This window comes from Pinus tabuliformis, chromosome 3_2 (assembly GCF_031772625.1).
Source record: "Pinus tabuliformis cultivar Carrire ecotype Pingquan chromosome 3_2, CPIR1, whole genome shotgun sequence".
NCBI classification, from domain to species: Eukaryota; Viridiplantae; Streptophyta; class Pinopsida; order Pinales; family Pinaceae; genus Pinus; species Pinus tabuliformis.
In genome coordinates this window covers 1,023,192,641-1,023,213,394 of record NC_142302.1, presented here as the reverse complement: position 1 = coordinate 1,023,213,394, position 20,754 = coordinate 1,023,192,641, and positions in this window count along the sequence as shown.

Sequence of the window (20,754 nt, the reverse complement as noted above, 5' to 3'; positions counted from 1 at the left end):
AACTATTAGTCAAATGTCGTCCCTAACTGATCTTTTTGTACAAGGAATGTCTCATCAATATCCAGTCCATCCACCTAATGAGTGTGAGTGATTGTGACTGAAACCCAGGAGGCATGCACCCTGGTCTGCTTTGGCAAAAAAACCCCAGATATAAGGTAGGTTTCCGCATAGGAATATGACTAGTCTGACTATCCTATCCATTTAGGAAAATGGATCAGTCTGGAAAAGGATTCCCCCGTCAAAGGTTATGTGATTGGCACTGACAACAATCACCTTCGTCCATTTCGATGGACAAATCCAAGGAAGTGTTTTGTCTACTACGCGGATGGAACAATCTTGCTAATGCAAGAACTTCCGTTGGGTAACCTAGAAACTCTATTCGTTATACCTGGGGGAAAACCTTTTTGCATGCAAGTGAAAAACGACCTTTTATTTTCCTAGTTTGTAGGCTCTCAATCCTTTAAACTCGTAGGTTGGTCATTCCTAGCTTGCATACGAAAGGCTTCGGAGCAAAGTTTCGGTGGGGCAAGCTCCCTAAAAAGTGAACCGTTTAATGAGAGACATCGTTATTATACGACTAGCATGAGCAGTTTTACGCGAAATTCAAGCTCGTTAAAAAATAAACCTAGAAATGAGCAAATGTTCCCCCAGAGTTTAAGCTCATTAAAAAATGAACCCACCTTCGGTAAATAATCTTTGTGATCGCATAATTATCAGCTTTTGAGCCTTGGTCGTGTTCTTACCATCACCTCCACTCTTTTTTAGCCAATCATACGCCTCCATTTGATTGTTTACCCTTTTGAGGAACAGTTGCGACGAGTGATTCTATTAGCCACCTTCTTTACACTGTTGTGATTGAAAAATTCCAAACCTTACCTGCAACCAGCTGCTATTCGAAAACGTCACTCGTTCCTAAAAAACGAGTCTCCTTTAAGATCTTTTCATCTGACTCATAAAATATGAAAAGATTCCCAAGAAATTGGCCTCTCCAACTCGTTAAAGTGATCGGAAGTACCATCCCTCCTCTAGATTTTAATCTTTTTGGACCTGAGGGATCATTACACAAAATGATTGAGCGCTTGTCTTGTTCGGCTCGTTAAAACTATCGAAAAGTCATCCCTTTCGTATTATTTTATACTTTTTCAGACTTAAGGGATTATATTACGAAAAAGGACTACCGGGGTTGCCTTTACATCTCTTTTTAGACTCTTTAAAATCGAAAAGGACCGAGTTATCTTTGTCGTTAAACTCGTTAAAACAATAGCGACAAACTTGTCCATGCAGAAAAGAGCGAGTTTCACTGTCGCTAGGCTCGTTAAAACATAGTGACAGGTTTGCCTAAAGGGAAAATTATAGAACAATCATATGTTATCCTCCTCAAGCTTGATAAAAATAAAGAGGTATTGGCCAGCAATGACTGGGGAAAAAGGGAAGAAAACTTGAATAACTTCATTGGTAGCAGGTCTCTCTTGAACATGATACTTTCACTCCATCACCATGATTGAGTCGGGTTGGGTTATTTCGTTCACCGGTCATATCACCATTGGTCCACCGTACCATCCATTTTGGGGTTAACGCTACCAATCCATTTCAGTGTTGCCAATATGCTCAAGAGAAGTCGCTCATAGAATTCACCAACCTAGCTAACGCCTCATCTACTGCAATACCTTCACTCTCCATTTTTCATGACCACCACCCTCAACCTTGTATCATCAGATCGTTTTCACCTCCACAAAATCATTTGCTCCGTTCCATGTCGTAGATGTGGGATTTATTAAGGCCCTCCTACGATGGGTCACTTCTTGTCGACATCAGCTCATTATCCAAGAAGTTGACTTAGGAACAACCCTTTCAGTACTTTGAAGCTTGCATGCCTCAATGGCAAGTTTCTCACTTCCAGCGACAGGTTTACATCAATGGCCTTCGACCAAAAGATTTTGCGTGGTGTTTGACATCAACTCATTTATCCACACCACGTGAATTCTACTACAGTACCTTGAGGGTCATCATCATTATCGGTGATTCCTCTCGCGCTTGTTAACAACTTACATCATTGGCTGGTAATCAGGTGATGTCTTTCCATGTTCGACATCAGAACATATTTTCACATGGATCGACTTGTACTTCGGGTGAAGATTGAACGAGTTTGAAGACCCTGGATCTAGTTTCATCCATCTGGGCTGCGATATATATTTAGGAAAATAAAAACATCAAATGTACATCATAGTTGCACAGATAATCATCCAAACTAAGGGATGATGGCTCTACCAGAATCATCAGTCTGCCACACAGACGATTGTTTGTCTTATGTACATGAAAATGAATTTATAAAGCTGAGCATGGGAATGCTCGCCTCAGCTAGATCATGAAAATATTATGAAGATAATGTATTGTATTGTATCTTATTAGAGGTCACCTTCCAGTTCGAAAAACCTCGAATCCTCATGATAAATCATTTCACCCGACATCAGAAGATTTACGACCGCATGCTTTAGGGGGCAAATGTTATAGACATATTTGGGCACTGCAACCCCAATTACATATGTCCATAAACCAAGGGATTCTAAACCCCTAAAAATGTTGTTTCATACCGTAAAGGAACAAGGTCAGCTCATTACATCATTTCCCAGAAGTTCTCCCTGAAAAACTGCTTAGAAATGGTCAAAACTGGACCATACAGACTGCTCCATGCTGAGGGTGCGATGCATCTCACCTGTTACACACGAGGGGTGCGATGCATACTGAAAATCCCTTATGTAGGGTGCAATGAGCGAGAGCAGACAAATGGAAAAAGTAGTTTTCTAGGAGGAAACTCAAAGAATTTTCTAGAAACTGCTCATATGACACTTGCCTCTCTGAATTCGCCCAGGGATGAGTAAGAGATCATGAAATCTCCAAATGGAACCAAGAACTATCAGTGAAATAACACTAATCAAAATCCCAGAAGCTGACTCACTCTCCTGCAAACATCTATATATGGATCCCTCATCCTAGAGATCCAAAGGCTGGAATTTTGTAATTTGTAAGGAAGTGTTGTTGGTTTCTCTTTGAAGACATTGTATTGTTGGGTGATCTTGCTTTATATGAGGTGAAGAGGGCTTTCATGCTAGGAGGATGATGCTGGATCAGACAGCTTGGTTGTAATCCTCTCTTCTACTACTTCTATCAATAAAGCTATTTGAGTTTTCCTCCATATGCTTGTATATATCTGAATCTTGTATTTGTATATGCATTTATATGGTTAATGTACATCTGATCCTACATTTTTTATGTTTATAGATCTCTATGCTTTGATGGTATTTTGCTTCTTTGACTCTACAGGTGTTCTTTGAAGTGGGACAAGTGAGAAAGGAGTGGCGAAAGCTCTATCAAAGGAGAGAGGAAACAAGCAAGGAGACTAGCGAAAGACTGAGGTTGGTACTCTCTGCTTCTCTCTCATCTATCTCTCATAAAGGAAAACACAAGTAACCAATAGTTTGTTTATTTCTAAGATAGCTACCCATCTTAGTGGAACTAGCAGATCTGAGTGGACACTAGTTTTCTCGATAACAATAAGCCTGGAGGGTGTTATAACTCATTCTGTTGCACAACAGGGTGTGTTACAGGAGCATAGGCTATAAAAAAAGGTCATTTAGGGTCTGAACAAGAGCTAGGCACAAAGGAGAAGGTTGTGTAGTATCCTTGTTGCTTGTTGAGCCTGATTAACTTATTTATTCAGAAGTATCATCGCATTAGACTCCATTTCGTAATGTGGTGGCACTGCCACCTGTAAAATGTGTGCCACCAGGGGGTCTAGGGGGGGCGACGACGATTATTTGGAGCCCCCCTTGGTGGGGGATCGAGGGCAGCACCCCCAAAGCTAAAAATATATGTAAAATTTCCTTGTAAAATGTTGTAATTTTATAGTCAGTCTGGGTCATTCATTAGGCTGAGATCTGACGGTAGAAGTTATGTTTAATTTATGTTTTTTTTTCCTTAGAAGGCAACCCCTTGCTATATATGAGGGAATTGTATTGCGTCTATGTATATCTGTATTTTGAGCGAGAAAGAGAGAGAATATTGTGTGACATTGAAGAGGGAATTATAGTGGATCTGTTGTAGGTTGTATCTCTTCATTTTCTTGGATAATATAAAATGAAGGACTAGTTGTTTCTTCGTGGACGTAGCCCAAATTGGGTGAACCACGTATATCTGTGTCTCTTTTGTTTTATGTGTTTTCTACATTTGTATTTCTGCAATATATTTTATGTGTTCCATTGCTCTATAATATATAATTTTTTAACAACTGATATCAGATTTGAAGGTCTATTTGGCTGATAAACTCACAGGAGAGAAGGATTCCTAGTTCGAGTGGGAGCAATGGTGGAAGATGGTAGGTTTTGGGTCGAAAAATTTAACGACCAAAACTACCAGCTATGGAAGATGCAGATGGAATATTATTTATATCATAAAGATATATACCTACCATTGAGTGGAAAGACAAAGAAGGTGACAAGTATGACAGACACAGAATGGGATATTCTCGATAGAAAGGCAATTGGAACAATACAGTTGTGCCTAGCGACATCGATAGCATCTAATATTTCAAAGGAAACGACAATAGAGGGTTTAATGTCGACATTGGCCAAACTATATGAAAAACCCTCGGCCTCAAATAAGATATTTCTTATGAAGCATTTATTTAATATGAAGATGTCATAAGGTAGATCTGTTGTTGATCATTTAAATGAATTTAATACAATTACCAGTCAGTTAAGTTCTATAGGGGTAACCTTTGATGATGAAGTTAGGGCCTTGTTATTTCTATGCTCATTTCCAGAAAGTTGGAATGGTTTAGTTATGGCCATTAGTAACTCTGTCTCTGGATCTAGTACTTTAAATTTTGATGATGTTGTCGGTGCAATCCTTAGTGAAGAAATGTGACAAAAAAGCTCCGGCGAGACATCAAGTAATGTTTTGACTATAGAAACTAGGGGAAGAAAAATGGAAAGAGGAAAGAGCCCAGGATATCGCAATAAGTCGAGGAAAGGTAGATCCAAGTCTAGTTCAGGGATAGTGTGCTATAAATGAGGGAAGAAAGGACACTTGAAGAAAGACTACAAGTCTCGGAAGGGAAAAGAAGGAGACACGCAGCAAGAAAACAATCAAGAAGCGAATGTGACAGGTGATGTGTTGCAAGATGCTTTGATTCTTTCATTAGAAAATATTATTGATGCCTAGGTGGTAGATTCAGGGGCCTCATTCCATGTACACCTGATAGGAAACATTTTCATGATTATGTTCAAGGATATTTTGGACAGGTTCGATTAGGAGATGATAAACCCTGTAAAATCATTGGAATGGGTACAATTCTCATAAAACAATAGAATGGAAATCAATGGATATTGAAAGAGGTAAGTCATTTTCCATATCTGAAGAAAAATATGATTTCAACAGGGCAGCTAGGAGGTGAAGGTTGTGTAACTACTTTTACAGATAAAACCTGTAAGGCCACTAAAGGAGCCCTAGTAATAGCAAAAGGAGAAAAGGTTGGTACATTGCAATGGTATTTCTAATTATATTAATTCTTTAACCTCTATAGGAGAAAATACGACATTGTGGCATCATAGGCTCAGGGACATGAGTGAGAAGGGGATGTAGATTCTTCACTCAAGAAATGTGTTGCCAATTTTGAAGCATGTTGATTTAAAATTCTGTGAGAATTGTGTTTATGGAAAACAGAAGGGAGTCATATTCCACAGAGTTGGGAAAGAAAAGAAGGGCGAAAAATTAAAGCTTTTGCATAAAGATGTATGGGGAACTTCTCAGGTATCATCTCTCGATGGCTCTCATTATGATGTTACTTTTATTGATGATGCAACCAGAAAAACCTGCATTTATTGTATTTGAAATAAATATGATGTATTTGATACTTTCAAGAAATGGAAAGCTTTGGTTGAAAATGAGACAAGGAAAAGGTTGAAGTGTCTCATATCAGACAATGGAGGTGAATATTGCAGCAAAGAGTTTGATAGGTATTGTTCAGAGAATGGAATTCGCAGAGAGAAGATAGTTCCAGGAACACCACAAGAAAATGGTGTGTCAAAAAGGATGAACAGGACAATCATGGAGCATGCAAGGTGCATGAGATTGCATGCAGGATTGCCTTTACAATTTTGGGTAGATGTTGTAGATACTACTGTTTATCTAATAAATAGAGGGCCTTCAAGTTCCTTGGATGGTGGTATTCCAAAGGAGGAACATACAGGTAAAAAGGTAAACTACTCATTTTTAAAGACTTTTGGTTGTGAAGCCTTTGTCCACATTAATAAAGAAAATAGAACAAATCTTGAGGCAAAATCAAAGAAATGTACCTTTATTGGATATGGTGTTAATGATTTTGGTTATCGATTTTATGATTATGAGAAACACAAAATCATTAGGAGCAGAGATGTCATATTCAATGAAAAGGTTTTGTATTAAGGATCTGATGCAGGAAAAGAAACAGGAAAAGGAAAACAGAGAATACACAGTGCTTGATAAGATCACATAAAAAGTAAAGGTGCCTGAAAAATCATAATGATCAACATCTAGAACAACAACAATAACCACAACAGCAACAAGTACCTCAAACACGTAAAAGTGGTGTTAGAAGATCTACCAGGATAAGTATACCCCTTAAACGATACTCTCCTTTATTATATTATGCATTGTTGACTAATTATGGTGAACCAGAATTTTATGAAGAAGCAGTGTAGGTAGAAACTAGAAAGAAGTGGGAGCAAGCCATGAAAGAAGAGATGGACTCCTTAGCACATAACCAGACTTGGGACTTAGTCAGGTTTCCTACAGGTAAAACAACATTGTAGAATAAATGGGTTTATACGTTTAAGGAAGAAGATGGAGGTAGAAAAAGGTATGAAGCTAGACTTGTGGTGAAGGGGTTTGCACAGAAAAAGGGTATATACTTGATGAGATATTTTCTCATGTTGTTAAAAATGACTTCAATCAGAACTATTTTAAGTCTAGTAGCAGTTGAAGATTTGCATCTTGAGCAATTAGATGTAAAGATAGCCTTTCTCCATGGGGATTTGGAATAAAAGATATATATGTAGCAGCCACAAGGATATGAGATAAAAGGGAAGGAGAAAATACTGTGCAGTTTGAAGAAGAGATTGTATGGATTAAAACATGCTCCAAGGTAGTGGTATCTAAAATTTGATAGGTTTATGTCTGAAAAAGGATATACTAGATGTCACTTTGATCATTGTGTTTATCTCAAAAGGAAAAATGATGGCAGCTATATTATATTGTTAATGTATGTAGATGACTAGCTTGTTGCAGGTTCCAACATGCAGGAAATAAATGTGCTCAAAAGAAAATTGGCGAACTCATTTGCAATGAAGGATTTGAGTGTTGCAAAATGAATTCTTGGTATGAGAATAACTAGAGATAGGAAGAATAAAAAATTAACATTTTCTTAGAGTGAGTACATAGAAAAGGTGTTGAAAAGATTTAATATGCAGAATGCAAAACCAGATAGTATACCTTTGGCTAGCCATTTCAAACTAATGATGTGTGTCCCAAGACTCAGGAAGAAATGTCTTATATGTCTAAAGTTCCATATGCATCAGCGATTGGAAGCTTAATGTATGCAATGGTATGCACAAGGCCTGATATTGCACATGCAGTAGGAGTTGTAAGCAGGTAAATGAGAAATCTAGGAAAATAACATTGGATGGTGTGAAGTGGATGCTTAGGTATTTGAGAGGTACTACAAATCAAGCATTATGCTTTGGTGGTTCAAACATTGCTCTATAGGGATATGTTGGCACAGATATGGTAGGTGATAGAGATAACAGGAGGAGCACCACAGGGTATGTGTTTACTGTAGGTGGAACAACTGTCAGTTGGGTTTCAAAACTGCAAAGTTTTGTTGCACTCTCAACAATGGAAGCAGAGTATGTTGCTGCTACAAAGGCTAGTAAAGAAAAGATTTAGTTACAAAGGTTTCTGGATGAATTGGGTAAGAAGTAGGAGTTGGGCAGATTATACAGTGACAACCAGAGTGACATACATCTTGCAAAGAACTCTGCATTTCATTCCAAGACTAATCATATATAGCTCAAGTCCAATTTCATAAGGTCAGTGTTGGAATATGGACAGTTGATGCTTGAAAAGATACACACTAGCCAGAATCCTACAAATATGTTAACAAAAGTTGTAACCAGGGAGAAATTGAGATTCTGCTCGGTTTCAATTGGTCTTCAAGTATGATGATGAAGATGAGAAATAGCCAGGTCCAAAGTGGATTCATTGTCTAGCAAATGAAGTAGCGGTGGAGTTTCTATAATCAGTCTCCAAGTGGGATATTGTTGGGTGTGGAGCATGATTATATTCTTTATTCAAAGGTATCATCACGTTGGACCCTAGTTTGTAATGTGGCGCCAACACCACCCTTAAAATGTGCACTTCCAGGGGGGTCTAGGGGGTGGGGGGAGATGGCAATTATTTGGAGCGCCCCCCCCCCTGGCGGGGATCGAGGGCAGTGCCCCCGAAGCCAAAAATAGATGTAAGATTGCCTTGTAAAATGTTGTAATTTCACAGTCAATCTGGGTCGTTCATTAGGCAGAGATCTGACGGTAGAAGTTATGTTTAATTTAGGGTATTTTGCCCTAAAGGCAACCCCTCCCTATATATGAGGGAATTGTATTGCGTCTATGCATATCTATATTCTGAGCGAGAAAGCGAGAGGATATTTTTTTTTTATCGGTAAAGACTAAATCTATTACGAGAAATCAATATGGTACAAACAGGAAAGGCAAAAGACCGTCAGACCGGAAATGATAGATACATCAACCTCGGTCCCGGAAGAGAGATACAATCACAGAGCTACAGGAAAGACAAAAGACCATCAGACCGGAAATGATAAATTCATAAACCTCGGTCTCAGAAGGAAGAAACAGACTCTGCTACCCCTGAAGATTCGATAGCAAATACTGACTGTCAGGCTGCTACCCTGGCGGGACAGTGATTACACCACAATGTTTTTTCCCTTTCTTTTTGTTAACTGTTGTCCAGCCCTCATGAGGAGGATGGGCAAGAACAAATTGGAGACTGGAGTTCTCTATCATTGGGGACTCCTTCTCTGAATCAGAGGAGGAGGTCTCATGGGGTCGTTTCTGAGAATTTGCTGAGACATGGGTGTGCTCCATAATGTTCGTGGGCGGATCCATCGTCTGCGGCATCTGATCTGGTTCTGTCTGATTTTCCTCCTTTTCCATACTTGGAACCTTTTCCATACTAGGGGAGCTGGAGCTTCTGGTTGGCGGCGGAGGGCAAGGGGCCCAACGCTTGGGCTTAGTATGAGCAGGGAGGCCCTTTTTTGCTCTTGCTGACAGCGATGGGCAAGAGATATGTAGGTGCCCGGTTTGGTGACAGTGACAGCATCTGAAGGCAGTGTTCTCGTACTCTAGAAACTGGGTCCAGATAGCGTCCTTGATCTTGATATTGATGTACTCTGGCAATCCCTTACTTAAATCAAGCTCCACACAAACTCTGGCGTATGTATAGAGACCCTGCCTCTCTCTTTGGTAGTCTCCCGTCCAAAAGCTATCTAGGGCATTGCCTATTTGCCTGTATACTTCTGTACGCCACAGGTGAACTGGGAGATTTGGAAGCCTGATCCATACCGGAGCCTTGGTGATGATTGTTGAAGCTGGGTCAAAGTCAGGAAACCATGGAGTTAGGAAGAGACCAGCTGAACCCATGAACCAAGGGCCTTCGTCTAGGGCATTGTAGCAATGCTCTAGGTCATCGAACAACACTATGAAATATCCTTTTGTACAGAAATATACCTTACAACGATCAGTCCAGTTGTCTTTGATCCAGTCATAAAGATCCTGTGAGCGTGGCCAGAGCCCATTGAATCTGCAGATGATGGCTCTTTCAGCAAATTTCTGGGTTTCGTCTTCAAGATCAGGGTAGGAGATTTCAACTGTTGGGATCTCCTCCACTTTGTCAACCAAAAAGGGCTTGGGTGAAGTCTGTATTGGTGGCTCTGTTTTTTCAGCCTGCTTGCCATGGACTGCATCTTTGTACGAAAAAACCTTAGCCGAGGAAGGCTCTCCCCCAGCTCCTCCTCTAAGACGAAGGGAAAGGGTAATAGATGCATCTTTCTCAATGCCATAGAAGGAAATGGGAAAGAGATCCTCAAGATGTTTACCTTGGTAGAGAAGCCATTGGTCTGCCGAAGGGATTCCCAATTTGATGTCCAGTGCATGCTTGAGATTCCGCACTGGATCCGCCTGGCAAACCCATTGAAGCATAGTTTTTCCTGAAAGAAGCCTGATTTGAATCTGGAATGCTGCGGATGATTCTGAAGGCCTTTTTCCCCAATCGATCTGAGGAGCGGGAAGGCAGATGCTTTGATAGAGTTTCGAATCTGGCCTTGGTCTAGTGTGCAGGGTCGGCATGCATCTGATTAGTGTCGTCCCTTCTTTTCTGGAAGCGTTGATCCGAGGATAGGCTAAGGGAGCCACACGATTTTCCTTGTCCACTGCTTCAACAGTCGAAAGGGGGCTGCTCCGTCACGCCGTGGAAGCAGGGGGACGGGGCCATGCTTTCCCGGAGCTCTCCGATAAGAGGATAGCAGTCTCTTCTAGATCTATAACCCCAGTGATCATGGCATGGAGATCTTGAGTACCTGCCGATGAGAGAAGATCCCATGATCTTTGCCTAGATCTCTGCAATCCCTTCGCGACCGGAGCGATTTGTGACCCAACGACGGCTTGGGGCCTGGAAGCATCAAAGCTGGGGTTCGAGCCATTGAAAATGGCGTGGCCTTGTTGCTGATCTGTAGCAGAGAGGCAGCCCCGGAGTTTATGCTCCAATCTCTCAAACCTTTTCTCACGCATCTCAATCCAGGAGCTGACGGCGGCCGAGGGCAGGGAGACGGGGGAGCTAGGGTTCGCCATTCCGAGTCTGGGTAATCACTCAAGAGGAAGCTAAATTCGAAAGCGAGAGGATATTGTGTGAGAGAAAAGAGGGAATTACAACAAATTTGTTGTAGGTTGTATCTCTTCATTTTGCTGGATAATATAAAGGAAGGACTGGTTTTTCTCTGTGGACGTAACCCAAATTGGGTGAACCACATATATCTGTGTCTCTCTTGTTTTATGTGTTTTTTATGTTTTTATTTCTGCAATATATTTTATGTATTCCATTGCTCTATAATATATCATTTTCTAACAACCTTGAGTAGTCAGAAAGGGAACCAAGAAGAACAGAAGGGCCTAGAAATAAAGAGATATAGAGGAACTTGGAAGGTAAAAACTAGGAACTAAGTATAGACCCCATCGGAGTCGCCAATTCTACTACAGGGCTTAATGCACGAGTGGTTGTGGTTGGAATACCCTTAAGGATCTTCCCAAGAACCAAGGCAGACCATTCATCTTAATAACAACTGGCACAAAGAAGCATATACATATCTATATCAATGAATGACAATCAAAGCATGAAATGAGAGATTACCTCATATCTTGATGCAGTCTTGTTGAAGAACCCAATGTAGCAGAGCGGAAGAGCCTTTTCTATCTCCTGGATCAACACCTGCATTTAAACAAGACGGAGAGTAATACAACAGCATATGAACTCTGATAATCAAAACATTAATACATAAAGATATGAAAACAAAATGCATCCATTAGGGGAGTTTTGAGGTCTAAAATGGGCATCTTAAGGAAATTATACAATAATAGTGGAAATAATAAAATAAGATTAGATTACATCATCAAATTTTAGAGGGAAAAAAGATAAAACTATTTTTTGAACTCATATTTTCAACTTATCTCCCTATGGGTTTACTCAAACTTTGAGTGCAAACACTCATTTGGTGCATAATTCTATTCCTCATCCAAGGAGTACCCATGTTGCATACTTTCGATGGTCCCTACTACAGGAAAAATGAGAAATACATGAAAAAATGTGATTGCAATCACATATTTTCATGTATTTCTCATTTTTCATGTAGTAGGGCCCATCGAGAGTATGCAACATGGGTACTACTTGGATGAGGAATTAAATTTTTCATCCAACAAGTACTCCCACTCTAAATTTGAGTAAAAACTTTGGGAGATAAGTTTAAAAAGTAGTTTTATTATTTTATTATTTTTTAATATTTTTATATTTTTTCCTTCAAAAATGGTGAATCATCCCCCATGGTTGACATTTTCATCTTGAATCCTATTGGTTCTTATAAAGTTTATTTTGGTTGTACATTTTTCTTAGGGGGGCCATTTTAGATCTCAAAATTCCCCTAATGTAAGCTACTCATAAACTATGGTATTGAATCAACATGTAAATAAACACGACATTAGAACCATCAAGTAGACAACACAACAATAGTTCTATATTATTAGATTGGAAATAATGATTACAACCATATGGTGAATTAAGCTTCCATTAATCCTCCAACTCCTTTCTCTCCCTCTCTTCTTAACCTCATGGCAGCAAAACAACTATATCTCATACAAACTTTCGACAATCATTTGATAATCCTTCAACCCCTTTCACAATGCCTAAGACTCCAATATATTGATGATGAGAGGCTTATCCTTGCCAAATCTCTCATAATTTCCCTTAGGAAAAAGCTAGGATGTTTCCTTGCTTTATTTCTCTTTCCCATTCCACTAGACTCCATTAGGAATAGAAATATCCTTAGATAGGTCGAAGGTAGATGTTTCCTGCTTTTCAGGGTAATATTTGAGTGAAAAGTGGAATGCTAGTCAGTCAACTTGCCCTTTGACCTCTGGAATCTCACAAAACTTGGGTAACGTTGTCCCTTGGGAAAAATAGTGAGTTACCCTAGGGACTAATTCCCCTAGATCATGCATAGGGAGTGTTCTAACTCTTCTTGCTAGTTCCTGGGGAGTGTTACCTTGGAAAATAGGCCTGTGAATTAGGTCATGTCTTTAACTAGACTGTCTTTCTCCTCTGAGCTGATGAGGAGGTCATTTTCCTGTATAAGAATATGAAGCAAGTAAAAGGTGCCCCCAAACCACATAGAAAAGGGCAAAGCCAAGGCGGGGAGACCTAGGACAACCCACCGAAGTGGTAAGAAAAGAAAAAGACCACAAAGACAAAGAAGGACATAGGAAAATGGTGTGAGTTCCATAAGAGCTCCACTCACAACACAAGTGAGTGTCGGGCCAAATAGTCATTTGTGGCCGAGCTGAAGTCTTCCAAATCAGATTCATGTTCTAACGCTAAGTGAGAACATGATAAGGGGAATGACAACTGGAAGAAGATAATTGACGTTGATCCTAGTGCCACTGTGGCCACCACCAAGATCCAAAAGAATGAGCTTGAATATCTAGAGGAGGGGGGACGCCTCTTCCTCTCACAGATGTGGGTGAAAGGTTCTCCGCTACAGCAAATTTTTGACAATAGGAGCCAAAAGAACCTCATTTCAATCATGAACCGGTCGGGCCTACTGACAACAGCACATCCACAGTGATACACCATCAAGTGGCTTAACCAAGGATAACATCTCCGTGTTAGCGAGTAGTGTCACCTTCCCCGCAGCATCAAGCCCTCCACGGATGAGGTATTCTGTGATGTTGCTCCTCTCAAAGTTTGTGATGTATTATTAGGACAACCATACTTATGGAAGTGAGATATTGTATATGAGTCTAGACCTCGCTCTGTGATTATTGCTTTGGGCAATCAGTTGTACAGGATACCAGATCTAGCCCCGTGTACTGCCATCTCTTTTATCAATGCAAAGCAATGCACTAAGATCATTTCAAAGATGAGGAAATTTATTTTCCTCGTGATTCACCCTCAGGGAAAGAAGAAGTTTGTGGCAACGGCTTCTAGATAGGGCTCCTCCACACAGAAGCAACATATGGAAAAGGTCGTGGAGGTGTATAGGGACATTTTTGCCTCACCTATAAGGGTACCTCTGCAATGTTAGGAAAAGCACTCCATCGATCTAACTCCAGGTGCATCACTACCTAATGGACCAATCTATTGATGCTCTATTATGGAGAACGATGAGATCAAGAGGCAGATTTAGGATCTATTGTAGAAAGGGCACATCATTCCAAGCTCATCCCTCTATAGGAGCCCAATTTTATTAGTACAGAAGAAGGACAAGAAATGTAGACTATGTAATCACTATCAAGCGCTTAACATGATCAATTTCTAGAATAGGTACCCAATCCCACATATTGTTGACCTTCTCGACCATCTCAAGGGGGGGGGAATATTTTAGTAAGATTTACTTGAAGTCTAGTTATCACGAGGTGCCTATCAAACCCTCCGATGTGTGGAAGACTTCCTTCAAATCTAAGGAGGTACTTTTCGAATGGTTGTTCATGCCTTTCAGGTTAACAAATTCCCTCGTAACCTTCATGAGATTGATGGACGACATATTGCGACCCTTCACTAATGCATTCGTGGTGGTGTATTTAGATGACATCTTGATCATCATCCAGAGTTGGGAAGAGAACCTCCACCATATTTGACAAGTCCTTCAAACCCTGTGACAACACAATTTGTGTGCCAATTTGGAGAAATGCACTTTTGGCATGACCCAAGTTCAATATCTAGTGTACATCATTGATGAGAAGGGTGTGCATATGATCCTAGCTAGGATACAAGTAATTCAGGACTGGATATCCCCAACCACTCTAATAGAGCTCCACAGCTTTCTGGGTCTTGCCAATTTCTACTGCAGGTTCGTGTTGGGGTTCTCTCATATCATTTGGACTTTAAGTCCAGTCAACAAGGGTAGAGCAAAAGCAAAGTTTTTTTGGTCTAAAACCCAAAAAAATTTGTTTGTTGAGTTGAAGCATCTCCTCTGCTCTGCACCAGTGATCACATTACCAGACCTACAATAAGGATTTGATATTGAGACAGATGCCTCTGACTATGTTATTGGTGCAGTTCTTACTGAGTAGGGGAATCCAATGTCTTACCACACCGAGACACTTTCAAACACAATTCGGAAGTATCCCACTTACGACAAAGAAATTTATTCCATTGTGTAGGCCTTTCTTCAATGGAAGCATTACATTATGGGGAAGGAAATGGTCAGCCACATAGACCACCGACCTCTGCAATTCATAAAGACACAAGGGGATTTGCAGAATGATCTCCATGATAAATGTTCCACATACTTGCAACAATTCCATTTGAACATTAATTACAAGAAGGGAAAAACCAATAACATTGCAGATTGCTTTAGTCGACCACCAATCATGGCATTGATCACTGTGCTTGACTCCTATGGGCATGAGACTTTGGGGTGGCAACATCTTTACAAGAACGATCTAGAATTCGGCATCACATACCAGACACTCCTGGAAGGTAAGAAAGTTCCAAATTTTCACCTCCAGGATGGACTGTTATGCCACCTGGGACACATCTGTTTTCCTTCAAGCTAGCATGCCAAGATGATTTGGGAGGCACACTATAGTTGGGTCTCTAGACATTTCAGAGTAGAGAAAATAGTGGCAGTACTACAGAAGTATTTATATTGCCCGAACCTTCATCAGGATGTTGCAAGGTACATTAAATCCTACACTGCCTACGCCATTCCCAAACCAACCATCAAGAAGAAAGGCATATATACTCCTCTTCCTACACTTAGTCAACGTTTGGAATCCATCTCCATGGATTACATGTCAAGCCTTTCTTCTATTAAGCATGGCAACGGCTTCATTTTCGTGGTCGTCGATAGATTCTCTAAGATGGCCATTATGGCGACCTACAAGAAGAGTATCACAATAGAAGCCACTGCTGAACTATTCTTTGAGAGAGTGTGGGTACAATTTGGGATCCCAGAGTCCATTGTCTCTGATTGGGACATAATATTCCTAAGTGCATTTTGGTCAAGTCTCTGGTTGATTCTTGATATGAAACCCACTAAGTCCACAACTTTCCATCCCCAAAATAATGGCCAAATAGAAGTCGTCAACGAGATGATCATACAAATTCTACACGTGTACAACTCGAAGCACCCATGCACATGGGATGAAATCCTCCCCTATGTCCAACACAACTACAACATATTTCTCCACATCTCAATGAGCCACAACCCCCTTCAGATAGGGCTACGATTTCAGCCATTATGTCCCATTGATGTGGCCATACCATTTGCAGCAACTAAGGCGGATTCAACTCATGTCCAGTCTCAAGCCAACAGGGATAACATATTCATTGAGTGCATTAAACACATTCGCGAATAGGTCCATGATATATTGGATAGAGCCAATGTTAAGTACAAGTAGCGCCATGATCAATATTGAGTGTCACACAAGTTCCAATTGGGCGACAAAGTTTTGCTACATTTGCAGAAGGAGTGCCTCGTTGGACCCCACAGCAAGCTTCGTCTGCTTTGATATGGGTGATACACCATCACCAAGGTTGTAGGGGACAATGCCTTCGAGCTCAGCATTCCACCGTTCCTTCGATTTCACTCAGTATTCAATGTAGACCGCCTTTGGCCATACTTTCCACCATTACTGGACACATCACACATTGCAGAACAACTCACACCAACAGAGCTAAACCCAGACTGCATGGAACATGCCACAACTGATCGTATCATGGAAACATAGATCAAAAACACTCGCCAACAGAAATTCCAACTATATCGGGTTGTTAAATCTGGCCAACTCCTGCACCAAGCAATTGGCTCACCATGGACCAAGTTCAGCAGAAGTTTCCCCATCTCGTGGAGGGACTCAACACAATAGGGACCATTGCTTACTAAGAGGGGAGGACTGATCCAGGTGGATATTAGTGGCCACTCGCCTATTCCACTTGGACCCCCAACATTTTCTCTTTAAAATTCCTTAATTGTAGCACAGTTTACTACCTTTGGTAGTTTTTCGAGTCTTGAAATTTTGGGGCCATTTAGAGGCCCTAAACGAAGTTTTTAGGGAAAATGGAGAGACTGAAAAATTCCCAATTAAGTATATTTGATTTTCTTCGGAATCCTCTTTGAGATATTCAAAACGAGGTATTATGATAGCCAAACAAAGATCATATTCCAAAGTTACGTCCCTCGTAAGTTGATGTACCAATTTACCCAAACGGGGCCCACAATTTTGGCGCTTCATCTCCTAGGGTTAAGTTTTTAGATGTTTAGGGTTTTCCATTGTTTCTCAATAATAAATAGGCCTTTGAGCCTCATTGTCACATAGTTTAGAGGCATGTATCCACCACATCTCTTCTCATATATAAGCTAACATTGCCTGAGCTAGTTTATTTCCATTATGTTTATACGCATATTTTTTCAGTATTATGATATTAATGAAATGAAGTGTTATTTCTGCTGCATTTTTGTATTTGTGGTTATATCTATAATTTTTTGAATTCCTATTTAAGTTTGGATCAGTGGTATCAGAGCATTATGTTCTTTCTTTGTTTTTCTTTGCATGTCCCTAACGAGGTCAAGGTATAAGGAGTTAAGACTCGATCTAGGTGAAACTTTCAAAAGACCAGCCTCGCAAACCCTGAAATCTTCCCATGGAAAATCAAAAGAAAGATGAGGGGGTAGAATATCCGAAGTTCATAAATGTTTTCTATACCCTCCACATGAAGTTGGGTATCAAGGATTCTGAGTGACATTTGGTACTTGAAGTACCGCAACTATCTAAAAAATTACATCCAGGATGATATGGAGGTCTTGGACATCTCCTCGCTTGGCATGGCATACCGATACGCTGTCAATATTGAGAAGAATTGTAAACAGAAGAAGCGAGACTTTATATCTGCAAATCCTAAGAAAGGGAAAGGCACCCCCAAACCATAAAGAAAAGGTCAAAGACAAGGTGGGGCAACCCAAGACAACCCACTAAAGTCACAAGCAAAGGACAACACCACAAAGAAAAGAAGGACACATGAAAATGGTGTGAGTTCCATAAGAGCTCCACTCACAACACAAGTGAGTGACGGTCCAAACAGTCACAAGGGGCCAATCTGAAGGCTTCTGAATCAAACACATGTTTCAACTCTAATTCAGAACCTAGCAAGGGGAACGACAAATGGGAGCAGATCTTTGACACGGAACCCAGTGCCACCGTCGCCACCACAAAGATCCATAAGAATGAGCCTGAAGATCCAGAGGAGGGGGAATGCCCATTCCACTCATGGATGTGGGTGAAAGGTTCTCTACTATAGTTCATTATCAATAGTAGGAACCAATAGAACCTCATTTTAGCAGAGGTTATGAAGCGGTTGGGCCTACTGACAACATCACATCCATAGTTGTACACCATCAGGTGGCTTCACCAAGGAGGAGATCTTCATGTTAGCTAGTAGTTTCCCCCCCACAGTATCAAGCCCTTCATGGATGAGGTACTATGTGATGTTTCTCCTCTTGAAGTTTGTGATGTATTATTAGGTCAACCATACTTGTGGAAGTGACATGTTGTACATGAGTCTAGACATCACTATGTGATTATTACTTTGGGCAATAAGTTGTACAAGATACTGGAGGTAGCCCCACCTACTTCCATCTCTTTGATAAATGCAAGAAATGCAATAAGATCATTTTCTAGACCAGGAATTTTTTTTCCTTGTGATTAACCCTTAGGGAAACAAAAACGTTTTGGCCACAGCTTCCAAACAGGGCTCCTCCGCACAGTAGGAGAAAATGGACAAGGTCATGGAGGAGTACAGGGATATTTCACCTCACCTATAGCGGTACCTCTGCAATGTCATCTCAAGCACTCCTATCAACACTATGTTATGGAGAACGATGAGATCAAGAGGTAGATTCAGGAGCTGTTGCAGAAAGGGCACATTAGGCCAAGATCATCACCCTGTGGGAGCTCGATTATATTCATACAGAAGAAGGACTAGATTTGGAGACTCTTTATTGACTATTGGGCATTGAACAAGATCATTGTCTGAACTAGGTACCCAATCCCACGGATTGATGAACTTTTGGACTAGCTTAATGGGTCCAAATATTTCAGCAAGATTGACTTGAAGTCCGGTTATCACGAAGTGCCTATCGAACCCTCCGATGTGTGGAAGAATTCCTTCAAATCCAAGGCCAACCTTTACGAATGGTTGGTCATGCCTTTCGGATTAATGAATTCCACCACAAACTCCATGAGATTGATGGACGACATCGTGCAACCCTTAACCAATGCATTCATGGTGGTGCATTTATATGACATCTTGATCTTTAGCTAGAGTTGGGAAGAGCACCTCCACCATATTCGATAGGTTATTTATACCCTATGATAACACAAGTTGTGTGCCAATTTGGAGAAATACACTTTTGACATGACCCAAGTTCAATATCTAGGGTAAATCATTGATGAGAAGTGTGTGCATGTGGACCCAGACAATATACAAGTCATTTGGGATTGGCCAACCCAAACCACTCTAATAGAGCTCTGCATATTTTTGGGTCTTGCCAATTTCTACCAGAGGTTCGTGTTGGGGTTCTCTCATATCACATGGCCTTTAATTCAAGTCACCAAGGGTAGAGGGAAAGCAAAGATGTTTTGGTATGAAACCCAATAGAAGGATTTTGCTGAGTTGAAGCATCGCCTCTGCTTTGCACTAGTACTCACCTTACCATACCTGTTGTTAACGCTCGAATCTGCCTCAGGCTGAGGAAGGCAAAAACTCAAGGCAACATCAAACCAAGCTCAGCCTCGTAGCTAGCCCTACGAGGACAGGAGAGGGCTCTCTCCGGGTCTATCTTGGCAAAAGGTCTTCAAAGGGGTTGAGATGACCAATAAAGAATACTGATTTTAGGCTAGTAAATTGATAGGGAAAGTTTGATTTCAAATTTTTAGGGTTTTGTTGGACAATAGGGCAAGGCAATTTTGGGTGCGGGGATGAGACACAGTTTTTGCAGAGGTCTTTTTGGGGTAAGGTAGGTGATTGTTTTGATGTATTTAAAGGAATTGAATGGAAAGGTGTGACTGGTGAGGAGATAAGGAGAGCAAGAAACTTTCAGGAGTTCTCCTTAAACAGATGAAAACATAGATATTAAGCAAACTTAAAGGCAGAGCATAGAAAACCATGAATTCTACCTTAACACTTCATTTTCTTAATTTGCAAAAGAGAATAGTAGGAAAATGATACACATAAAAAACTTACAAGTACATGAGAGTAACACACCATCAACACAAATAACCACAGGAATCCCAAATAGTGCTGCAAAACCCTGGTCTTTCCTTTGCCAAAATTGCAGAGATACAATGTGTAATACAGTCTAGGCTTATCCCTCAAGATTCCAACCATGAAAATGACTAAGAAGATACATAATATAGGCAAGCTAACACATTTCCTTGCCTTTAGGGGTCGATCTCATCATCCTAGGAGTTGTTTCAACCAATTCTAAACAAAGCACTACAATCTAGGCAATCAAAACAACTTGCCTCTATAAGCTAGGAAACCAATTCATTCATTAATTTTTTTCTATTTTATGAATGAATCTTCTAGAATAGGTAAATAAGTGTCATGTCAACATGAAAATACATTAATTACATCAAAGAGGGTGAAAAATCCCATCAAAAGTCAAAACTGGTCAAATAGCTGCGTTTTCCTATGCTGAAGATGAAAAACTTAGAAAATACCCTGATGCGTAGCGCGCCAAAACCCTACGCGTAGCGCGCCTTTCAGCTCACTTTTGGCGCACTTCCCGGCATCCAAATTGAGCACAGGTGGGCTTGTTGGAAAGGTCTGTATGTCTAATTTCCAACCCAAGTGGAATTTTTCAATTTGGTTCCCATTTGC